Source organism: Fukomys damarensis, unplaced genomic scaffold (genome assembly GCF_012274545.1).
Source record: "Fukomys damarensis isolate Sample0158 unplaced genomic scaffold, DMR_v1.0_HiC HiC_scaffold_4, whole genome shotgun sequence".
NCBI classification, from domain to species: Eukaryota; Metazoa; Chordata; class Mammalia; order Rodentia; family Bathyergidae; genus Fukomys; species Fukomys damarensis.
The window spans coordinates 2,611,094-2,635,781 of record NW_022900916.1 but is presented as its reverse complement, the minus strand read 5'-3'; the positions used below and the strand labels follow the sequence as shown (position 1 = coordinate 2,635,781).

General features: G+C 41.9%; 1 pseudogene; it reads right to left on the bottom strand.

Moving 5' to 3' along the window:
* Positions 1-5,809: 5,809 nt before the first annotated feature.
* Positions 5,810-6,498, bottom strand: LOC104870881 (annotated as a pseudogene).
* Between the last annotated feature and the right edge of the window lie 18,190 nt (positions 6,499-24,688).

Here is a 24,688-nt window from a genome sequence, read left to right as displayed (position 1 = left end):
TCCCCAGCACTCCAGGAGGCTGAGCCAGGAGGAGGGCAAATTCAAGCTCAGCCTGGTTAAGTTGGCGATCTGCGGAGAATTTGTGTAAGATGAAATTAAAAGGGCTGGTAATGCGGCTTAGTGTGAAAGCCCTGGGTTCCATCCCCAGTAACACACACACACACACACACACACACACACACACCCTTCTAAAGCGTACGCGTGTGTCCGTGCTGCTTCAAGTGTGGCTGCAAACCCAGAGTGGTGGCTTCCACTTTGCCCTCCCATCCTGGCAGGCTGAGGCAGAAGGGTCCCGTGAGTCTGAGGCCACTTTGGTCTACGTCGTTAGCTCGAGGTCAACCTGGATGAACAAGACGCTGTCTCTAGAAACAAACCGATGAGCAAAGGAACACACAGTGCGGCTGCAGCAGCCGGGGAAGCCCTGGCCAAGGCAGTCGCGTGGACAGAGCCGACCTGACAACGCCCGGCCCTTCTGTGGCTCCTGCGCTCTGACAGGAGCCGTCGCTGTTCAGCACATAAAGGCCTCCGCCCACGGCATCCCTTCACTGTGTTGTGTGCAGTGTTAGGTAAAATACTGTGATCTATTTATATTTCACCCCATAATTGCCTAGCAGTATATTAGTCCGATAATTATTTTATAAATAAAAGTACATGTAGCATAGAAAAATTATTCCAAAGAGATGTAAATTTCAAATGCTGATCCAGAAATACTACAAATAAAAATAGCAACTGTAGTTTACCATTTAAAACTTGAAAAATCACCAAAAGGAGCATACTTCTGTTTTTGGCACTACCAGTGGACAGATCAAAGCATCACAATGTACCCCATAAATATACAGTTGTTTGTCAATTGGAAACATGCTAAAAATAATCTTATTGATGGTGATATATTTATGTAACTAGGAAAATGAAATTGTCCCTTGGACTTCTCTAGGGTAGAAATCGAGACAGTAAGCATTCTGCTATGAGTACAATTTAAAGTCCTGCCCTCTAAGAGACAGCAGTGGGAGGATCACAAGTCTGAGCCCAGCCTGGGCAGAGAATTAATAAGATCCTAACCAAAAAAAGAAAACAAAAAAGGGACAGGACTCTTGATGTAGCTATGTGTGAAGGCCCTAGGTTCAATCCCCAGGATATAAACGAATAAAAGCACAACATGCTCATAATTAAGTCGATCTTTTTTGGAGATGTATGTTCAGTAGCCTGGAAGACATTGGGAAGACAATCATGTCTCTGAAACCGTCAACTCTCTTGTTCATAGGCCTGAAAAGAGACACTCATCTGAACTCTGAAAAATAAAAGGCTAATTGATTGGAAAAGATACAGCTGGTAAATTATGAAAAGTTAGGAAATCTATTTGCTTTCTTCCTTACCGTGTAATTTTAAAATCACGTCGCTGAATAGTATTTCGTCTCGTGTGCGTATGTGCAATTTAAAAAGCTATTGTCTAGATGATTGCAACAATAAACAAATGTGCCCAGGTTTCCCACTGAAGGGAAGATCTTTCAATAAACCTGCTTTGGTAGGCCCAAGGATATCCACATAGCCTAGAGTTTGACATTACTTTTGGAACATTATTGTACATGTTTCCCTGTGATGGTGTTAGATTGATTTATCGCTTGATGGACTTATTGTAGTGTAATGCTGGGACCTGAACCCAGGACCTCATACAAGCCAGGCAAGCTCCCTACCACTGAGCTGTGTCCCCAGCCCTACTGCTACTTTTAAAGAAATGTCTCAGAATTGCAGAGACACACTTCCTATGGAAAAGGAAGCACAGGGGGTGGTCTAAGATCGATCCAATGGGCAAGAGGCTTCAAGAACAAATAGGTGAAGAGCACAAGGCTAGAAGTTGGTAAAGGAAAGCATGAGGAATGGTGCTTGTGAGAAGACTGCTTACCAAGGGTTTATTAACTTCTCCAGCACCCGGGCACTGCCAGCTCATGTGTCATGAAGCAGGCAGTAAAGATGAATAAACCTTCCACGTATAAGGGTGTCCATGTATTCAGTGCGAGTGACAGAAAAATGGAAAATCACATTATTGATTTTCCTGGTTTTAGAAAGTATCTCAATTTGCCCAGGATGCTACAGCAAAGTACATAGACTGGGTGGCTATATCTGTCAGCTCTATTGCTGTTGGGACGCAGTACTGGACATCTACAATTTAGAGGAGGAGAGCTTCATGGTTTCAGAGGGTTCAGTCCATGGTGGGCAGCTTCTAAGGCAGGACTATTATGGAGGGAAGATATGGTGCAGCAAAGATGCTTAGCTCATGGAGGCCAGGAAGCAGAGGAGGGGAAAGTGTCTGGAGGAAGCGGTGAGAGGAAGGGATGATGAGCCACATATGGCCCCCAGATCACACCTCCATAGCCCATCCGACACACCCACTACTGTGCTCCGCCAGTCGGGCTGAACTCTCCCAGTGGTTTAAACAGCACAAGTATGTCTCTTCCAGTTCTGAAAGCTGGGAATTCCAAGGTCAAGGAGCTGGTAAAATTTAGTCCCGAGGAGGGCCCATTTCCTAGATCATGGAAGGCACCTTCTCTCTGTGTTATCACATGGTTCTTTGTCAGCGTGTGCACACGGAAGGGAGGGAGGAAAGGAGGGAGGCAGAGAAAGAGGGAGGGGAGGAGGGAGAGAAGAACTCTGTCTTCTTATAATGCACTAATTCCATCAAGGTGGCCCCACCCTCATGTTCCCACCTGACCCCAGTTACCACTGCAAGGGTTCCCCTATAAATACCATTGCATGGGGTCATGGCTTTAATACCGGTGGGGAATAAGCATACAGCCCACAAGAAAAGACAACGGTCACTCAGGCAGCAACATGTGGCCACCTATGTGCATTCAGAGGCTCAGCCCTCCTGAGATTCTGGTTTTACAAGAGCAGCTAGAAATCTGGACTTTTATGTGAATTATACCAAGGCCCTTTTAAACACTTTATAAGGCGGTCTTCTGCCCCAGCACGGTGCGTCTTCAGCTGTAGCTGTCTCTCATGAATTTCTTCTTTAAAGTACACAAAATGTCATGTGTTCTGAGTCAGCAGCCAGTTTTCTACTCTTTGTAAAGCAAAGGCAAGTGGAGACATTCGCTCACAGGGGAGAACCAGAATTCGGGTGCCTCTGTCTCCAGCGTCTGCTGCGTGGGCTGCCTCTCCCAATGCGCGCATCCAGGAGCGCAGGGCCAGCAACACTGTGGCCTAAGGGGGACACCTGAAGGCCTATGACTTGAAGGTAGAGTGATGAGGCTCAGAGAATTGTCCTCCTTCCCACTCTACAGCAAGGAGAGCAGCACGCATGTGCGTGAGGGCTGGATGCAGCAGGAGGGGAGGCCGAGACACCTGAGGTTCTCTTTGCAGATAGGAAAGAGGACTGAACTGCACAAAGCCCATCTGTACTCCAAGCATATTGTACTTACTTTCTGTTGTTAAAAAAAGTCGTTTTTCATTTTTCCAGAAAATGTGTGGGTTTTTAATAGCAGGTTAGGGTAAAAATCTCAAATTAGTGACTATAAATGCCAGTAAACAGAGGAGATTTAGTTATAGTCATAACTCACTTACTCTTACAGTTCTGAACTATACAAAATTCCATTTCACAAACAGCTTTCTGTCTTATACAAATGGATGTTTTTCTAAAGGTTTTTGGAAATATTGTGTTACTTGTAAATTTTTAGAAGGAACATTCAATTTTGGTTAGTAATCTGTTAATGATGTTTGGAGTCATTCTCCTATCCACAGCTTGCATTACTATAGTAACATCAAAAAAGCCAAGAAATATAAAACACAAAGAATAAAAATATAATTATTAATATCTAATATCCTTTTAGTATTTATAATTTTAAGAAATTTGTAATTTCATCGAATTTATTATTTTTCTGAGAATTTATCCAAGATTTCAGTGAAAATTAAGAAACCTTGAAAAAACTAAATGATTAAAAGTTCTGTGCTTGAGTGAACTATAGATGCTAAATCAAGAATAGTGCATTTTTAGGTCCACTTGAGAAAGTTTGGGCAGTATTAGTTTAAAAGGCAGTTTATTTGTCTTATAAAACCAGCAGATTTTTTTTTGCATTCCACAATTTTATGTTACATGCAATATATATATACATACATACAAGTGATGGCTTAAACCACATATCAAATCACAAATTTGACAAGAAAACAATTTTTTATTCTACTCATTTTCTTCCTAAGTTAATACAGCTTTAATGTATAGTTAAACACAGACATCAAATAATTTTCCATATTTTAAACCTCCATAGCCACAATGACTGCACTGTGATTTGATTTAAATTATCTTCAAAAATAACCATTATGAAATTATAAAATGTGTACCATAGAGCTGATGAGTGTTGGCTGTATATACATATATATAAAGAAACTGATTTCGGAGAGAAATGAAACAGAATTGGGTTTTAGGCAAGAAAAGCATTCTCCACTCCTATTTTCCATGTGTTGTGCGTGCTGCTTCCCTTATTGGAATATCTGTTTCCCTTGGGATTTGGATCCAGCCCGGCTTCTGTGTCAGCGTTTGATGTGTGTTTACAGACAGAGGTGAAACACATGGGGAAAATCACTTGCTTATTCTGAAGATATTCTCAAAATGGAGCCAACAATTAAAAAAACATAGTATGGCAACTGTTGAAAATTCTTTGAAGGTTAGTATTCATGAATTCTAAAAATCCCCTAAATTTTTGCAATTAAAAATGACAAAAACATTTTCTTCAGTCACTTCCTTTGATGTAATATACTCTTCCTTTAAATTTGGTATTTATTTAAAGAGTGTGCCTAGAGATTTTAGAAGCCTTAGTTCATATTACGATTTATAGTCACACATGAAGTATGAAGGCCTCTTAAAAAGACATGGAAAGTACTTGATCTATTTTAAAATCATATTTCTAAAAGCAAGAAGTCAACTTTTGTGAATAAAATTAAGTGACAAATGATAAGATTTTGATTTCACATAGAGTTCATTCAGACTAGTTTCAAAGTAATTCTCAGAGGCTGCTCAAACTCAAGCTTAGTAATTCCTGGGGTCCATTGCCATAATGGAGTGGGGTAGGTTATTTCTGTTAAACACATAGTAGCTTGTTGTGCTCCTGGAAACTCAGTGCTATTCTCCAGTACCTCTCTGTGACCTATGTGTGACAAATCTCAGACCTTCGGCACTCTTGCCAGCTGTCTGTGGATCCTCCAGCCTCCAGAATCCCTGTTCCTCTCTACTATGCACTGCCCTTTCTCCTTGGAACATGTGGGAGCAGGGTGTGGGTGGGAAAGCTGCTACAAAGATAGATATAGAATTGAAAAGTCCTCTTCTCCAGCTTTCATCAAGAGACTGAATGTTAAGGAATATCTGAATTACTCTGAGCTCCTGGGCTGCATACTCAGGTATTTACAGAGGAAGGTGAATTTCAAGTTCTGTTGCTCTCCAAAACAGGATCTGAAGAAAAGATTTAAATAAGACAGCTACAAAAATTGATAGTCATTCTGTGTTGGAGCAAGATAAGCTTCCTCAACCATCAATAAATACTACTTTGTTGATCATAAAACCTGCAGAGATCCAGCAAGATTTGAGTTTCAAATACAGAATAAATTTAAAAGAGAGCTGGCCAGCAGCGGAGAGATGAGATGAAAAGGACAGTGCTGGTGAAGGCACAGAGTAAAGAATCCCAAGAACATTTTAGTGTCACTTCCATTTAATAAGCCAGTAGTATAGCAACCTAAAGACCTTGGCTGTTTTCACACCAGGATGTTCGTATTGAACTGCTGCAGGAAAACATGATTGTCAGCTGGCATCCTCTGGCTCACTATGCTGAGCGAGTCTCAGATCTAAGGCTGGGGAGTGTAGTGGAGGTATTTCTTGCCAGATGGGAGTTCTTTGGTGAAGACTCCTTTAGGGAAAAGTGTTTTGGCTTCCTCCTCCGGGATGATTGGAAGGACCATCACACTATGTCCATCCTTCCAACCAACAGGGCGGCAACCCTCTCTCTGCTGTCAGCTGGAGAGAGATAACTACCCTGAGAATCTCATCGAAGTTTCTGCCAGTGGTAGCTGGATAGAGGATGGACAGTTCCAGTTTCTTGTCAGGACCAAACACAGATACCACATGAGCTGTCACAGGCACGCCCTTTTCATCTTCCTCTGCTGGGTCCAGCATGCCCAAGAGGATGGCGAGGTCCCGATTCTTATCATCAATGATGGGAAAAGGTAACTTTTCTGTGGGTTCATCACCATTGTAAGCATTGATATCCTTGCTCCAGGCAAGATGGTCCTCAACATCTCTATTGAAAGGGCGATCAACTTAACATTCCTCTTGGCAAACTCTGGTGCCAGCTTCGCTGCTCTGCCAAGCTCTGTGGTGCACACAGGGGTGAAGTCCCGGGCGTGGGAGAAGAGGATGCCCCATGAGTCTCCCAGAAAGTCATGGAAATGGATGCTGCCGACCGTGGTGTTGGCTTCGAAGTTGGGAGCCTCCTTGCGGAGAAGAAGCCCTCCGGGCATGGAGGCAGCTGTGAGGCGGGCCGAGGAGGCAAAGCGCAGCCGTAATAGCAACTTACATGCCTTTCCTATTGCTAATGAATATTGAATTGTTACAGCAGGTTTTACAAAAAATAAAAAAATAAAAAAAAATAAAAAACTAAAAACAAAACGAAACAAACAAACAAAACCCCACTCTTTCTTCCTTACTGGAGTGGTGTTTAGACTTACAGCAAGTACTCAACTTTGCACCAATAAGCATTCAGCTGTCTTAGTAATTGCAGCTTCAATAATATGTATTGACATCTGGCTGAGTTCTATGAACTATGTTTCTCTTTGTAAATTTGCATTGATCGATCTAGGTCCTTTGCATTTTTGTATGGTTTTAGAGAAAGTTTTTTGATTGTCACCAAAAGTCAGCTTACTGGAACTTGAAATTGAAGCTATGGATTCATGTAGGGGAATGATAATGATTTTTAAAATTCATGATGTCAGAAACCATCTCTGCATCTGTTTAAAATTCTCTCAGAAACATTCTCACACACTTCTCCAGATAATATTGAATACATTTCTTTTTCCGGTACCCAGGATTGAACTCAGGACCTTGCACTTGAGAGTTAGGTGATGGAACTACTGGGGTAAATCCCTGGCCCAACAATGAATACATGTTTGATGGTTTTATAAACAATATTTTTAGAAAATTTCTAGTTGCTTGCTGACCGTTCAGTGTTCCTTCTAAATGTTACTTAATACCAACATTTTTGTAGATTATTCTGAGTTTTCTACATACATTTATGTCATCTATGAAGAAATGATTTTACTTCTTTCCTTTCAATCTTTATAGGCTTCATTAGCTTTTCTTTTATTGCATTGTCCAGGACCATCATTAAAAAATTGAAAAGAGCTGATAAGAACTGTTATCCTCATCTTCTTCACCTTAAAGAGAAAGTGCCTAATATTTTACTATTGGTTATCAAGTCAGCTAGAGATATTCTGGTAGATGCCCTTTAGGAGATTAAAGAAGGGCTCTTCTAAGCCTATGTTTTGTTTGTTTCTTTGTTTGGTAGCAGGGATTGAACTTGGGTCATTGCGCTTGCAAGGCAGGTGCGGGAACCACTGAGTTAAATCCCTGGTCCTAAGTCTACTTTTTAATAATGTTTATCATGTATGGTGGTTGAATTTTACCCAATGCTTTTTCTGCTTCTGGAGATGATCAGATATTTTTTTCATCCTTATTGTTAATGTGATAAATTAAATTAATCATCTTTGGATTGATACTTAATTTCAAATTTATGAAATCACTAGGATATGGTGACATATAGGAATGTCTATATGAAATACACACACACACACACACACACACATATCCACATACACATGTATAAAATCTAGTGAATTTCAATTTTTGCAAAGCTCTCGCCACACACTGTTATGATTATTTTTATGCTAGTGGCAAGAATGAATAGAAAACTATTTCCTCCTTTTCTATTTTTAACATAGTTTGCATAATTTTTTATCACTCATTCATTATGTGTTTAGAAAAAATTATCAGCAAAGAGTCTTCCTTTGTGGGAAGTTAAAAATAATGATCTTAATGCCCTTTGAGTTATTTCCCAGATCCTAGCTTCACATTCTACCCTCAAGCCTAACTGGAGTTTGGTGCCACAGAACAGGGGAATGCTGACAAGTGATACATAGGGTTTGTGACACTCAGCAGGAAACGTGGGAGGGGCCCACTTCACACAGATCAAGTTGCTGCAGACGGGAAACATGGGAGGGAAATATGAAATATGAATGTTCCATTTATAATAAACATGGATTTTACTTACAGTTTAAAATATTTTTGTTGTGAAACTGCAAGTGTTAGGAAATGTCAATGTATTTTAAAAGTATTAGAACATTGCTGGTTAATTGTGTCTGATCATTTTTATATGTAAATATAATTATCTAAATGTCCTTGTGGTAAAACTAATACTTGTCTATATGCCCTCCTCTTACACTACTCTGACATACACACAGAGAGCCTTTATGTTACACAGACTGGAGTGAATTTTTTGCATTTGATTTTAATTATTTCCCCAGATTGGCTCATCTATCTGAAGATTAAGGATTTCCCTTTTGAAATGATTTTAATAATTTGTTAATAGATACCTACCATCATGACTTTCTAATTTCAACTGGCATGAGAGAGAAAGAAAAGTAGAATTATTCTTTATTATTTCAGTTCAGGATTTTACCAGGGTCACATATGAAATATTTCCATATACCAATGCACAAAATAATATGTTCATATTAAATTACTTGGCTTCCTGTAGATGGTGGTGTTTTATTAACTATCATTTTCCTGAAGCAAAGAAAGTAAAAGACAAAAGCTGGAGTAATTATTTACCTTGGTATCACTAACAAATATACATTGGTCCTTATGAAGAAATGACATTTAATTAGACTTAATAAAAATGATTATAAACTTCAAAGGAAACTAATTTTGATGCTTTGCATATTGCCAGGTATAGAAAACAAGTTTCAGATTGTTCTTAAATTATTTATTGGGGAAAGTTTTATTAAGTACTTACTATATATTTGGTACTAAATCAGATATTTGTGAAGAATTGGAAAATGATATTAATTTCTCTCATGCTAAAAGAATACTAGGTGCTTAACTTATAAAATATTATTTATTATTCTATGAAGAATCTTAAATTACATATTTCTCAAATTATTATGTTAAAAATTCATTAGGATAATAATTTGTTAAATGTTTTTGATAGAATTTTTAATAAAATTGAACCTAATTGCTTCATTAATTACCTGATGAAAGGATTATATATTTTTTAAGTTTAGTAGTGTTCACTGGATATTTCACAACATTTTAATAAAGAGAGATTGTTCATCTCAAGTTAGTAGATACATTTACATTTGTATGAATACTGTTAACCTAATCTCGACCATAGCATAATAGTTAGAAAATGTTATCAAGTTTTTGTCAAGATTTTACAACTTTATTTCAATGTTCAATATGTTTTTCTACACCAATATTCTGCATCAATATCTTCCACCAAAGTATAAGTTACTTTTGTATTGGACATATGTTAACCAAATAAGTCAAAAATAATGAAAAGCAAAAGCAAAAGCATCAAAATAGCTTGGTACAGAGCCGCATGCCTGTAATCAGAGCTATCAGAGTGGCTAGGGCAAGAGAATTGCGGATTTGAACCCAGCCAAGGCAACTTAGCAAGGTCATGTCACAATAATACCAGCACTAATACTAACGCTGTTATTGATACTAATATTAAAGCTGGGAGGATAGCTCAGGGAGGTCTTGGATTCAGTTTTCCATAGTAGGAAACATATCATTATTTTGTAACAGAGACTATAATAAGTTAAAGTCATCAATGTAAAAATCTATTCAATTTTGAGAATGAAGACACAAAGCAGGACCTGTTTTGAATAAATGAAATCACCTACATGCTTTATATTTAGCTCATGTGCTCTTTCCTTACTGGAATGTTGAAAACCTCTCAATGAGCTTATCTCTTCCTCTCTGGTTATTCTTTTGACCAGAAGCCCAGGCCAGGCAGTGACGTCGTTCAGACTTAGCTCCTGCGCTGTGAGCTCTGGCTTAGGGAACATCTTGCCCAGGTGGAAGAAGAGGGAACCATCTCACCCTCAGTTTGCCCATTCACACTAACATAATTTTACACAGAGCAAGACTTTTCATTTCTCAATCTTTTTTCCGTAAAAATAAGCCAACTTCAATCATCATCTAGAGAAAATAGAGAATGATGCACCATTATTTGTTCTAATCAAGGAAGTTTTAATTTCACGGGTCCATGACTCATGTGAGCAAAGACCAAATAGAGTTCTTAGTTTAGGAAATCCGGTATTAGAGACTGAGAAATGGATTGAGTGGAAAATGGTCTCACCGCCTGGAGAGTTCTCAGGATTGTGTGCCATCTCTCCCAGAGTGTGTGCGTCTCTGATGTCTGTCCCTCCCTCTCTTCCTGCTCCCATCAGCAGAGTGGCTTTCTCTGCTTCTTTGTCACCCATCCATAGCTCCAGGTTGGGGCATCATGGCCTAGCACCCATTAATCTGGGCAACTTCCTGTGTTCTTCAAATTGCTGTCAGAAATCTCCCCAGTGCTATTTGGTCAGCGGATCTCTGCTCCTGCTGCAGGCTGCACCTCTCTGGAGTGAACAGCAATGTCCAGGGGTTGGCACCCCCAGCATGGACAGCAGGACAGTGTGTGCCAACCCTGGGTGGGGTGATATCGGACCTGGCTGGGCCGAGCCTGGGATCCCCGGCTGGCACTTGCTGTGGTGATCTACACAGCGTGCTGCCCTTGTGCACTGCACGCTGCAGGGAGTCTGTCCCCGGCTCTGTCTGTGTTTCTCATCGCTCTCTGTTCAGTAGTTTTGCAAGATAAGCAAAGTCGACACTCTTGTGTGAGCTTGAAATTACTATTTTCTTTCTAGTGTCTGATTTAGACTGCTTCTTCTCTTTTACTCATACTTTCTCCATTTTTAAATAGCTGCAACCTGCATCATGTTGACATAACAATGAAAGAGAGTGCAAAGCCCACATTTCGGGTGTGATATGCCTACGAGTTTAGTACACAGCTTGTCCTTGCTCCTGTCAGCCTGGGGTTGACAAGGACAATGCGAACCGAGCCCTGTCACTCAGTGACCCAGGGCCGACTGCAGAGACCGTGGTCTTTCCTCCTCACTGCCTGCGCTGGACTCGTGATCTCGGATGAAACGCTCCACACATCCTGCATCCTGCCCGTCACAGGGAGGAGCAGCTGCATAATCGGTGTGAAATATCACCGCCATTACCGCTACTCCTATTGTTACTCCCAGTCCCCGACTTCAAAGCTTAGTGGAGTTTGCGAATCCACTAAACTTGTTCAGCAACATTCTTGGGGATTTTCTTAGGGTAATATTTAAATATTTATCTTGAACCTCCTAAAAGACATTCTGACAAGGTCATTGAATGTTGGGGAAATTCTCTTCAACTGAGAGCCATCTGGAAAGCCTAGCTCTAGCCCAGACATTTTCACTGAATTTGCTGTGTTCACCTTCTCAGATCTTCCCTTCTTATGCTCTGTCCTAATTTTGACTGGTAGTTTACAACACCATTAGGTTATTTTTAGGTAGGGAGTTAAATTAGCTGTTGCGTTTAATGGCTTTTTAAAATGTAAAAGTTTTTTCAGTTATCTTACAAGTGAAAACATGAAAATAATCAAATAATACTTTGCATCCTGTTTGTGCTTTTCCTGATGAAATGTTTTACTGTTGTTGAGGAAATGAAAATTTCCAATATGAATTTTGCTATCACAGTTTCTATATTTCTGAAGGTACCTCCACATTACTGTGGAAATTAGACACTACAGAGGACACTGGATGATGATTCTAAGGCAAGCGTGAACTTTGCTTACAGACTTCTGGTTGCCTAGCACAGAAGAACAGTTTTCATGAGTAAAATATGACTCAAATATGCACATAAATTATAAAGGCAGAACACCCTTTGCTGTGGAGATAACTCACATTGCGGCTACCCTTGGCTTGCTGCAAGTCTCGGCGCTATGTAAATATTTATATCATAACTGCAAATCAAGAGGGAGGCCTTTTTCAGATTAGTGTTAAATTTGAGAATACGTGGCAGCTCAGTGTGTGGAAAAAGAGCCTTTGCTGAGGCCTCCAACCTCGTTTCCGAGAATGACAGTCCATGCTGCTAGCTGCTCTTTTTCCAGAGAGGGCTCCCGCGGAAGGGCAGCTGCTGGAAGCTGGAGAAGTTGACAATGTTTGGCTGGTCGTCGTTGGCAGGAGGACTGTTAAACAGACATAAGGGAAACCTTATATTTACAGTCGAGGGCCATGATTCACCTGGAGATGGTAGAGAATAGATTTCTCTTTGGCTTTACAAAAACCGAATGGTATTTAACTCAGATAAATCTTTTGCCCCAGAAATTAAAGTTACAGTAGCTACAAATACTTGAAACTTGAGAGAGGCATTCTGAGCTCTAGCTAAATGATTTTCCATTTTTAAAATTTCCTCTTTTGATTTTTTTTTGTCAAGTCTTGTGTTCTCGTCACAGGAAAGGGTCTTAGTGAGACAGTAGCAATATAATTCCCAACATGTTAGACTTCCATGTGGCGAGTTCGCGACCCCTCAATGTTGAGGATGAAGTTGCAAATGCAAGGATGCAGTTAGGAGAGTTTTATTGGAAACAAGGAAGGAAGAACAGCTTCTGCATTTCCAGGAGGGGTTCTGAGTGGGTGGCCCCCAAAGCCCTTCGTCAGGGGTGATTTACACAGCAAAGTCACAACGTGGACACAAAGTGGGTCAAACCATCATCAACTTAAGGGATTACAAGTATAGTCGCTTAGGTGATACTGTGACCACAGGGTAGCAAAGCATGTAGCGAGGGCATATAGTGATCATGATTGATGTTAGCTGATTTATAATTTTTTTTTTGTATAGGGACTGGAAGGGATGGGAGGATGGGTCCAGATGTTCTGGGTGCCCATCTCGGCATCTGATGCCTATCTGGACTTACTGGACAGGAAATTGCTAATTACAGTATAACATCAAGTACCTGTTTATCTCTAAGGGAGGCACACAGGCCTGGCCATCTTGTCTCCTCCTCTTGAGGCCTGGCCTTCTTCAGATGTGCCTCCAGCCACAGCTGGGAAGTGTTCTTATCTTCTGCATGCCTTCATTGGGGGCCCAGCCTTGTCTGGCCGCCTATGGAAAATTAATTTCTGTTTCCTTTAGCTGCCTTTAAAACTAGAAGGTTCCCCAAGTGGAGATGGGCGCCTACATTCACCCAACCCATAGGATAAGTTTACTGACCCTAGTCCTGAAAAAAAAAGAATTTTCAGAACATGTCAGCAAGAGGCATGAAGGGATTTATTAAGCAGAATTTTAAAAGTACACACAGAGAAATAGCACGCAGGCCCTCAAGAGACATGTGCATTGTGGTCTGGGTTGGGTGTTTTTGTAGGGACTGTGGGGTACAAATCAGCAGAATCCAAGCCTGAGGAAAGAGGGGATGGAAGGCTGTAGTGCTTTTCTGCAGAGGATGGAAAGCCCCAATTTGCAAGTGAAAAAATAACACCCAGGGGCACAGGCTCACAGTGTCCTGAGAAGGATTAAAAATATTGCACTGGTTTAGGTCTTGAAGTTGCAGTTTTTCTTTATAAATTACGACTTTCCTTTTGTCCTACCCATCTTTGTTCCTTCTGTACCACTTCCTGTTGACCAGTAGTAATAGGCTTACAGGATGTTTTGTTGAGCTCACTGAATCAAGAGTTTTGACCAAGAAGCATGAAGAACAAAAACCAAAAACAACCACAACAACCCAAATGGAGTGTGTTCATGTTGTTTATATTTTCGCAACAGAAATTATTCTTTCCTTGTAATAGTGAGACTTACAGGTTAATTTGTAATTGTCTAATGTTTCTGGTTCACCAGATGAATTTGGGGCAGGAAGATGCTAGCTAATAATTTAAAGAAAATGATCGGGAAATCATGCTCTGCTGTGTAGAAGAAGAATGAACCCTAAGAGTGTAATGAAACTACAGTCTTGTGGGCGCCACTATTTTCAAAGAAAGGGACAACACTGGGCGAGCATTTGGACTCCACACCCGACGGTGCGATTCAGACGGGAATCTTTCCGACGGTCGGTGCTGTGGCCAGAGGCATTGGGTGGGAGCTGACATTTAGCTGGTGTCTCACTGGATAAGCACCACGTAGCTAAGAGGCAGTCCTGGAAAAGGGGCAGCGAGTTCCTAAATCCTCCACTCATTCGTTCAAAGTGTCTTAGCACAACATCCTGCTAAAGTCCTGCTAAGTGTAAAGGAATGATAAAACAAAACCTACACTTCCCCTCTGCGTGTTTTCCCCCAAACCCTAAGGGCAACTCTGGAGCTGCGGCTCCTTCTTTTAGACTCTGATGAGAAATAATCCTTTTAAATAATGAATGCTTAATTGCGCATGGCCTTGTGGAAGCAATGTAACCCAATCGTTTCTTTTCATTTTAAAATGAACAATCATGGTATGGCTTACTGTTCCATATACTTCGAGCCATTCCTTTCAGTACAGAGCCACCATTATCACAGAATAGCCGCAGAAGGGCTGCATCATGTAAACTGAAGTGCACACGTGCACCTGCGTGCCCGGGCTCGCTGTGTCTGCAAAGGGAATCAGCCCTGTGGAGCAGTTCCCCACAGGGCCCCTGGCTCCGGGTCCTGGGCCGTGCTCACCCAGGAGGCTGCGGCCTGGGTGGTCCCAGAGGCCCTGGACAGTCAGCGACGCCCATGCTCATGTCCACTTTGGGCGGCATCCCTCTTGCATCTACGTCTCCCCACTGCACCCAGCATCGTGTGCTTCTCTGGTCCCTCACCTCTGTCAGGGACTCAGCTCGGCTCTCCGTGATTTTTGCCATTTGTGCCTGTGTTGTCAAGGTAGGAAGTGTGTTCGTGTGTAAATTGTGCTGTCCCAACCCAGTGTAGAGACTGTCTACCTGCAGCCCAGTTTTCTTGCACACTGGAGCCAGTGTGGTAGCCCAAGCACTGCCCTTGTTAAGTATTCTGGGCTGGGTGTCCCTGGAGCCAGGTAGTGGACACTTAGGGGAGCCCTCCACACCGGGCCTCCCAGAATGGCCCAGTGTGGCCAGCCCGGAAGGGCCCTCCTACACGAGCAACTCCATCCGGGCCAGACCCCATCCATGGGCCTGGGTGACTTAGAAATGCACTCCCTTTAGTCTCCTGGAGCTTACTATGTGACGTCCTACCCCAGAAAGAATCTTTATGCCTCATAAAACACATCATACTCTTAACCTAAAGCCTATGAACGTCACATAAAAATAATTATTTCGCTTTATATCCAGGTGGGAAATGTTCTTTAGAATCTCAAACAAGGGATCAGCACAATTGAAAATCTTGAAATGATTGCTGTAGAGTGGGCAAAGAGCATGTAGCCAGTCGCTGCTTTAACTCGCTTTAAAACTCTGTAAAAGAAGTAATTTTGCTTTACTTCCCGGATCTATGTGCTGCACATATCTACTTACATGTACATAAGAGAAACTGGAAAACAGTTACCCAGTGACTGAGCTCGGAACACAGTAGATCTTCCTCTTTAGATGAGCTCTCCCAGTGCTTCCTTCACTCTTCGTGACCAGTTTAACACAATCTAATTATATTAACCTGGGCTGGGCTGGACAGACTGAGATCAAATAACATAGACTATAACTGCAATCAAACTTAGATATAAACAGCATTTTATTATTTTAAATTAAGCTGTTGCAATTCTTCTTTTCTGCAGTTTCCAGCATCTGCTGAATTTACACTATAGGTTGTATTGTCCTTACATCTTGGCAGAAACACGAGAAAGAACATATTTTCCTTACTGCCCCTCGTGCTCTTTGATTGGAAGGTTCCACTACTTTATTTGGACATTTTCCATTATACTTCATATAGCATCCATATGCTAGCTTTTTATGCCTATTAATGTTTTCTTTACTCTGGGAACCCTTCCAAACACACTACTTTGAAATATGGAACTCCTTATTTAGTTATATAGCCAATCTCTAAAAATTCAACTCAGGAAAGATTTTCACCAGAATTTTCAAAAGTGCTGCTCCGATCAATCAAGCAGCCCTCAATGAGCGCAGAAAAGAGTCCCGTATCAGCTCAGGAAACCCGCCCCACAGAGCCCCTACCAAAGGGAACACAGCAGAAGACAGAGGAGACAAACAGCCTGAAGGGCAACCGCAGGCAACTTAGCAGCAACAGATGGAGAATAAACGTGCTTACTGACTAATGTCCTTGTGAGCCCCTGTTTATGTTTCTACTCACTGGGTGTAGATTAGATTTTCCGGCCAACAGTAAGTGCTGCTGATTTAATGCATGTGACAGTGTGATACCTCACTGAGCCCTGTGCAATACGGGGATGGAGAGAAACTTTGACTTCTTTTTCTGAGATGGAGAAGAAGGTAATTCAACAACACAGACACTTTTGCTCAAGGAAGGGTCCTGGCAAAGAAGAACTTAGATATGATCTCAAAAAATAGACATAAAGTACAGAGCTATGTTGGATTGGTACGAGCAATGCTGCATTTTTTCCAGATGTCTGCCTGAATTCCTTGCCAGAACTTTCAAGGGTTTGTATAAAAATTTCCTTAAAAATATGCTTACTGATGTTCTGTGAAAGAAAAACCAAGGCACATAATGACTTCATCATCTCAGAGTGAGTCGTAACCAGCCAGATACAGCATCATTAGTGAGAAAATGGGAGTTTGGGAAAGCCGGCGCTCTGGGCCTGGGCATTGGCAAAGCCACGCTGCTGAGCATGAGCCCAGGCCTTTGATCCACTGTGCGCCATCCCCCCAGCCCTCTGTGAAGATGACCTTCCCTCTCCTGCAGTTAGGAGGTAAACACTTTAAACAACTGGTTATGTCACTCGAAAATCAAATCCCAGAGCCGCTGGCTGGGAGCCCCGAGATGCATAAGAAAGTGGTCGCAGCATATAATTGGGTTAATGCTGGCCCAGACCCTGCTTTTGATGGGCTGGCAACTCCCAAGCCTCTCTGCTTTCAGTAGGCTTTGCCTGGGAGGAGAATATTCCCAAGGGGCATCAGGAGACGGCAGCAGGCTGTGAGGGCTGCAACTTTGCACATCTTTGATAACAGGGCTGCGGAGCAGAAAGGTAGTCTGCTCCCTTCTGTGTGCATCTTCAACTGTGTGCTTTAAGACCGAAAGATAAAAATTCAGCCTATTTTTCATTTGTTTCTCCAAAAAGGAGACTGGCGTATTCCCCAGTGAAGGCCTTCAGTTCTTCCATATGGCTTTTTAATCGCTCTCTGCTGTAGCTGAGCTCCAGTGGATTTTCCTCATAATATCTTTTCATGCACACATTGTGATTCCTTCATAGGAGCTGCTTTAATGTCTATGCTTTTTATTGTCTACAAGGTTAAGTTTCTTAGTGGTTCAAAAATTTGTCATAATTCCACTAATAAAAAAGACCCAATTCTAAAGTGGAAAGTATTACACTTCAGCGCATGGATTTTTTTCTATTGCAAGTCTCATTACTCGCCAAAAGGAACATCTTCTGGGTTATTTGGCCCTTATGCTAATTGAAAGATAGTATGAAGTGGGCCTACTGCAGCTTGCCCAATGCCAAATGGCAAACTGACTTAAAATCAAATGTAGATAAAGGTGGGGATGGAAAAAGCAGTAACGGTATTGTTTCCAAATAACAGTAGAATGAGCTTCTACTAAACAAGAAGAAATTCTGATCTTTAGATAAAACAAATCAAAATTCTACCATTAATATTTAGAGTTATTCATCTAATATTAAAGTTTTATATTTCAGTGCTGGAACATAAAAATTTCCAGAAAAACCTGCTATAATACATTTAAGTCATGTAGTACTACTACTACTACTAAAATATTAAAAAGGAAATCATTTTTTAAAAGTTAATAAAAGTACACACTGAAGATTTCTGTGCCTTGTAGAACAGAAGACAAGAAAATGTTTTTTGAATTGTATATATTCCAGAAAGCAATTCAGACCAAGGAGTCATATGTGAGAAAATCTCAATAATGCTCCAAAGTGAAATTTTGATAATGATGGACCAACTACATCATTTTGACCAGATCTTCTTTAAAATGGTAGCCTCTTTACAAGAAAATTCTGCTTTTTTGCACTGTTACTTTTGTAATTATGTTATTCTGAGCTGTGATAAAAAGAACCAAACTGCTATAGTCACATTTCTCTTGTTCTTTACTTGCTTCTTGGAACATTCGAGTCTTTCCACTGTCTGGGTCCACATTGCTTTATTAATGATTTCATGTGTATGACTTCAGAGTTCTTCTCATACTGAATTTTTACATCTATGTTTGAATTACGTGTGAGAATTATCAGCTAGTTTCTTTTCCCCTGTAGTGCTTAGGGCCCAAATGAAGTGAAATAATCAAATATGAAAACATGTTGTTAAAATTAAATATTTGAATAATGTTACAAATTCTAAGGTAAGAGAGTCTACCAAGGTTGAACCACTTTAAATAGTCACGGGTTGGTATGACCAGGGACTGACTGCAGGGTAGTTCTTAGATCCCAAACCCCTAGATACCCAAGTCCCTTTAAAGCATAGTGTGTATCCAATCTGCATTTGACTCGGCGTGTCACAGATGAGCCTTAGATCATCTGTGACACAGTGCAAATACTGTGTAAATGCTTTTACCGTTTGGAATGACAAGGGAAAATGTCCTTATTCCCTTGAGTATCATGGGTCTAAAACTGCATAGAACAACCTGACTTTTTCCTTTCTGAATAGTTTCAACCTGGGCTTGATCGTCGCGTGCATATAGCACCTGCAGAGACAACGTGCTTACTATAATTAATTGTTATCATTTAACTTTTATACTATTTATATTATAAAATCCATCAGCTTATAAAGGGTATGGTTTCTTAAAATAACTAAACTAATGTATTCCAGTGTTTAAATTTCTATGGTTTCTTTTCTATTTGGAACTTTTTCCTTTTAGTTATGCACATTATTACCTTTCATGGTCCTAATCAATTTGGTATTTTACTGTGACCAAATACAAGCTTACATGTGTGTGTACCTGTGCACGAGAATATTTATGTTTTTAGATGAGGTCTTCTCATGAAAATTTAGCTACATTTTAATGAGCCACTCAAGGGCTATGTGTTTATCCTGCACCTATTTCACTGTTTTCAGAGTGGTCGGGCTCACCAACTACAGTGGCAACTGCCTGCGTGATTTGATTTGCTGGGCTTTTTTTTCTATCCTTCTTTCTGTCAAGTGTGTTAGGTAGATATAATTCACCAATTTAAACAAACCAGTTCACTCATTTAGACCGTTTAACTCTAGGGATCACAGTATATCCAACCCCATGCACCTGCTGGCACAACCCATCTTAGAAGCCTCATCGCCCCCAAAGCTCATATGCATGAGCAGATTCCCCGTTTCTTCTCAGCAGTCCCAGCCCTAGGTTCATTTCTCTGCTTCTTTCAATTTGCCAACTCTAGAGTTCCACATAAATGTAATCGTATAATATGTGGGCTTTTGTGGCTGACTTCGTTCACTGCACATGATGTTTCTGGGGTTCAGCCATAATGTAGACTGTGCTAGTACTTCCCTCTGCTTTCCCTGCAAATGTCATTTCACTGTGTGGGCTGAACAGGTGCTGCTGACCCTGTCATCAGCTGGTGGACACTGAGCTGGTCCTACTTTGTGGCTGTGACGTGACGCCGCTGTGAGGATTCACGTTGATGCTTTGTCTGGACCGCCGTCTCCTTCATCGCTCTAGTAAAATCCCTGGAGTGGCAACTGCTCACTCCTATGCTAACTCCATGTCTGCCATTTCCAGTAATTGCCAGGCTATTTTCCAAGCAGTGTTCTGCCTCCCTTCTCAGTAGCAGCGTGGGAATTTTCCAGCGGTTGTTCTCTGCCTTTTGTGGCACAGCGGTTGGACTGTGTGTCCAGTGGCGTCTCGCTGTGTGTTCTTTTACATCTTCCTGATAAGGGATGGCGAATAAATTTGAGCACATTGTGTACTTAATAGCCATTAATATATCTTGTTTGAAGAAGTATCTAAACTATCTTTTGTTTGGTTTTTAACTTTTTTAGTTATTTGGTTAGAGGCATTTTTTATAAGATGGATATAAGTCCCTTAAGACATATATGATTTATGTACTTCTCTTGCTATTTTCTGGGTATCTTTTCACTTGCTCCATCGTGTTCTTTGGTGTACAGAAGTAAAATTTATTGTTTTTCCCCCTAGGGCTTTAATTGAATTATGTAGTAAACTGTGGCCTAATCCAAAGTTAATAAAATTATTCATATATTTTTACTTAAGGGCTCTTAAATTTTGGCTGTGCATTTAGCTCAATGGCACTGCACCTGCCTTGTAAACACAGGGTTCTGAGTTCGATTCCCAGTGCCAAAAAGAAAAAAGAGCTCTTATAGTTAGGTCATCTACTATATGAAGTTAAATTTTTATGCATGACATAAAGAAGACATTCAACAAATTCTTTTATACATGGAGAGTCCAAAGTGAAAAGTGCATTCTTTAGAGGAGTATTCTTCCCCCCCGGAAGTGTCCAGCTCACTCCTTAGAAGTCAGCTAACCATGCATGTGATAGTTTCCTCCTGGACTCTGAATGACACTGCATAGGTCTCTGTGTAATAGCCAGCCCAACTCATTTGTGCCTCAATCCCAGGTTATATCTGCATTAGAACAAAGTGCTTGCACCTGGACAAAGCCCCCAAACCCTGCATTCTGCTTGGTAGTAAACTCGCTGCAGATGCAGGATGCTCTGTGACTCACCTAGTGCAAGTGAAACTTCCTGTGCCCTCCGCTAACCTGGCATAGCTCTGCCTTTGTAAGATCTCGCTTGCTCTCCCCCGAGCCGCCCCAGCTGAAAGCATGATTTAAAAGGAGAAATCAAACTGCTCCCATTGCAGAGGAAACTTCTGGGCGCTACCCACCTCGGCCACTGACTATAATAAAGGGCTCGAATCTGGCATGGAGTGTGGTGCATCTCCATTGCTCCAACTCACTCATCCATAACAGAAGTTAGGAGATGTGAGTCTGACACTTGTGTCCTCTTTCATAATTCATTTCGTTTTTTTCAGTCCTTGCAGGTGCACAAGTGAGACTTGTTCGCGTGTCAAGGGAGGCAGCTGGGATTGGGATACGGGCCCCTCACCCTGCCAAGGGGCGTGGAGGGGCTGTGACCCTCAGTAGGACCTTGTGGAGTGGGTGTGGGGGTGAGCAGGGAGCCTGAAGCTCGGAGCCTGCTGTCTTCTGCAGTGCAGTGGGCTTACAGTGACTGCACTGCCACTGGACAGGGCTTCCAAGCTGTAGGGGTCCCTGGGCCTGGGAGTCACTGACCTAGGGCCTCGAGGGGTCACCCATGGCTGAAGATGGCAAGCTTGTGGTTTCTGTAAGGCACTGCAGAGCTAAAGCCATCATCAGAGCAGCCTGTCCCCGTAAGTGACACAGGGGAAAGGTGCTCGAACTCTTACACGATTTGCTTGAGTGGAGGACTTTTAGGCCAAGTAAGGCGATGTCTAATTTCAATCACAAAACAAGGTCACAGCTCTGTAGTCCACCCCCAGAGCTCAGCTACTGCAGAGACTCAGAACTTCTGGAGTGAACGCAACGTCAGTTCCCCTGGACGGAGGACCTGGCCACACCACACGAATAAAATGTAAGCCCACATTTATACCATCAATCCTTCCTGGCTTCCCCAGAGGGACCCCTTGATTTTTCCCAGGGTGCCTGTGCTTTGGGGAAAAGGAGATATTCAGACTTTTGAGGGCTCACTCGGCCATGCTGTGAATTGACACTAATTCCAGAAGGCCCAGAACGTGGCTCCAGTGCACCAGTAAGCTAAGGTCGGAGGCGAGTGCTGCCTCAGCACTGCCCAGACGGCAGGGGGCTCAGTGGGTCTGTGGCCTCCTCTCCTGGACATTTCTCTGGCTCTAGGATGCATCCTGAACCAGGCCGGGCTTCTACTCTGGCTTTCAGATCTGTAGAACTGCCTGAGCTAAGGGGAAAGTAGCCAAAGGGGTGCTGCGTCCCTGGGGGAGCTGCCAGGCCGGTGCGACCTCCTGGAGCTCCATAGCTGCAGGGCAAAGGTTCCCGCCCTTCCCACGGAGCCACCTACCTGGCCAGAATGTGGACAGACCAGATGTGAATGGTGCGCAGAGCTCTTCACTGAAAGGCTAGATTATCCGAAGTTTAATGAAGCAGCCATTTGAGTTGCAGCTTCTGTACCGGATGTGACTTCATTGTTTGAGCAAATTAATTCACCCTGCGGTGTCTGGTCTGCAGCAATTGATCCGGCAAATGCCGTGTGTAAATATCTGCTAATGAAGAGGAGTACCAGAGCAGCTCGCATGCAGCCAGCGAGGCCAGCAGTACCGCTGTCCTGTCTTACACCGAGGGCCCACCAGCCCTCTGGCCCTCAGTCCTTCTGACTTCACAGGGTCTTGGTCCCTGCCTCATCCACCAGATGTCACACTCAAGATGGCATCATACTGAATGGACCTGGAGGACAGGAAGCAGCAACTGCTCCAGGATTATTCACAGGACGTTTATACGTCAGAGTGTAGGAAGCAAATACAACAAAAATGTGGAGATTTCCTACCTCACCGAAGTTTCCAGAGATTCAGCAGTGTGCAGCGTGCATGTGCACACCTCCCTGCTAAGGTGAGCGGTACAGGTTCCGGCTCCTCACCTTCAGAACGGAGGCACGCTGTGGTGGGCTCTCTGGGTTTCTGCAGAATGTATTCCTGGCCCAGATGTCCTACTCTGGCCCACTTATGAATTATGCTGAAGCCAGCAGTTTGGGTTAGAAATAGAATAGAAGACCCTGCATCCAGCCAGGGCTGTGCAACCTGCTCTCCTCCTTGGCAACACAACCGGCAGATCCAGTGGTGGCTGAGGTGTGGAAACTTGAACAGCTCTTCTTAGGGGTCTCACCACCGATCCTCAGGGCTGGGGCAGCCTCTTGCCATCTTCCGTTCTCCCCGTGAGACATAGCTCTCAGCTTGCGACCCTTCTGGAGAGCAGGCCAGACCCCAAGCACTCCATGTGTTTCTGTGGGAGGGGTGTGCACGTGCACACGAGTATTCCTCCACTCACCTCAAGGAGACAGTGTGTCTTCACGAGGAGCTAATTCACCCAGAAACATGCTGGACCGACTTTGTAAGGGATACGACGTAAGGAAATAACGAACATTTCCGAAACATTTCAGTTACACACTTTGGGTAAAATACACTTTCCTTCATTGGACAAGAAAGAGATTCCTCACATAACAGATATTTCATATGTTAAGAATTAATTATTTAATATGGTTAATCTTTTTCATGAGCAGTTAGAAAACACTGAAATGAAAAACTGTGAACTAAAAATTTTCTTAAGATTAATTGGTACAACAAAAAATGCAAAGAACAAGGATAAATGAGATAAATAAACAGACCAACCATAAATCAATGGTCACTGCTAGCTGTAGCTTTTGTATCATCTGATCAGTGTCTGTCGTGGGACATTACTTTGTCCTACTGTTACAATGCAAAGCCCTCTGTGAGGTGTTTTTGACTGTTCATTAACAGAAAACCTGTTTTATGAAACTGCCCAACACAGTAGAATTGCAACCTGCCTTGGGGCCACCTTCACAGTCTGTTGTATGACATTTGTGCATTTAAAACCGGGAGAGTTACAGAAAAAGGATGCTAAGTGTGCAGAACACGGGTGTGTCTGTGTGTGTGTGGGGGGGGTGCACAGCACAACCTTAATGTCATTAAAGAAAAAGTTGTGGCTATTGTACCAAAGTTCTCCTGTGGTATTTTGCCACAATTACATGTTTTCTCTTTGGTTTATCTTAAACACACTTGACAACTTGGGTTTTTCTCTAAAGAAAATGTCTGCTTCCTATTACAAAGCCGTAAAATGTTTTAAAGATTTGAAAGTGAATGAGAAACTTAAGCCAAATGCAAAAATTGCACGCTAGAGCTGATAAAATGGGGAGATGGTAAGGAATTTTAATGTTAACAAGTGAGAAATCATGACTTGGGTATGGTTAGTAGATGCTTTCTTTTGTCATCTTAAAATTTATTTCTTAAGAAAACAAGAGAAATGGTCTGGGGATTTAGCTCAGCGGTTTGGTGGCCTGCCTTGCAAGTGCAAGGACCCGAGTTCAATCCCTGGTATCAAAAAAAAAAAAAAAAGAAAGAAAGAAAATTCAGATAAAGAATGAATATTAAAAGGTAATGTGCAATAGCATTAGTAGGAATCATTTTGAGTCCAGAAAGAAATTATAATAGGAAAATCTATTAAAAGCAGAGATCAAAGAGGAAGAGATACATTTTGAGTGAAAGTAACAACTGTATTCTTTGGTTATGACTTTCTACTTATTGAAGAGAAATGAATCACATTAACATATTTAAAAATGTGTAGGAAAATAATGTAAAACTCATAAGACCCTGCTGCATTGAGGATAGGAAATATTTAATACTTCTGTAGTCTCTGGAAAGTTGCAGCTTTGGTAGAGAAGAAATTTGTTATTTATTTCCCTCAACTTGACAAAAACCTTAAAAGCTTACGTCAGATCAGTTGATGGTTGTGAAGGTACAATATTTTCTAAACTATTGATAAGGTTGAGGTATGTTTCTAT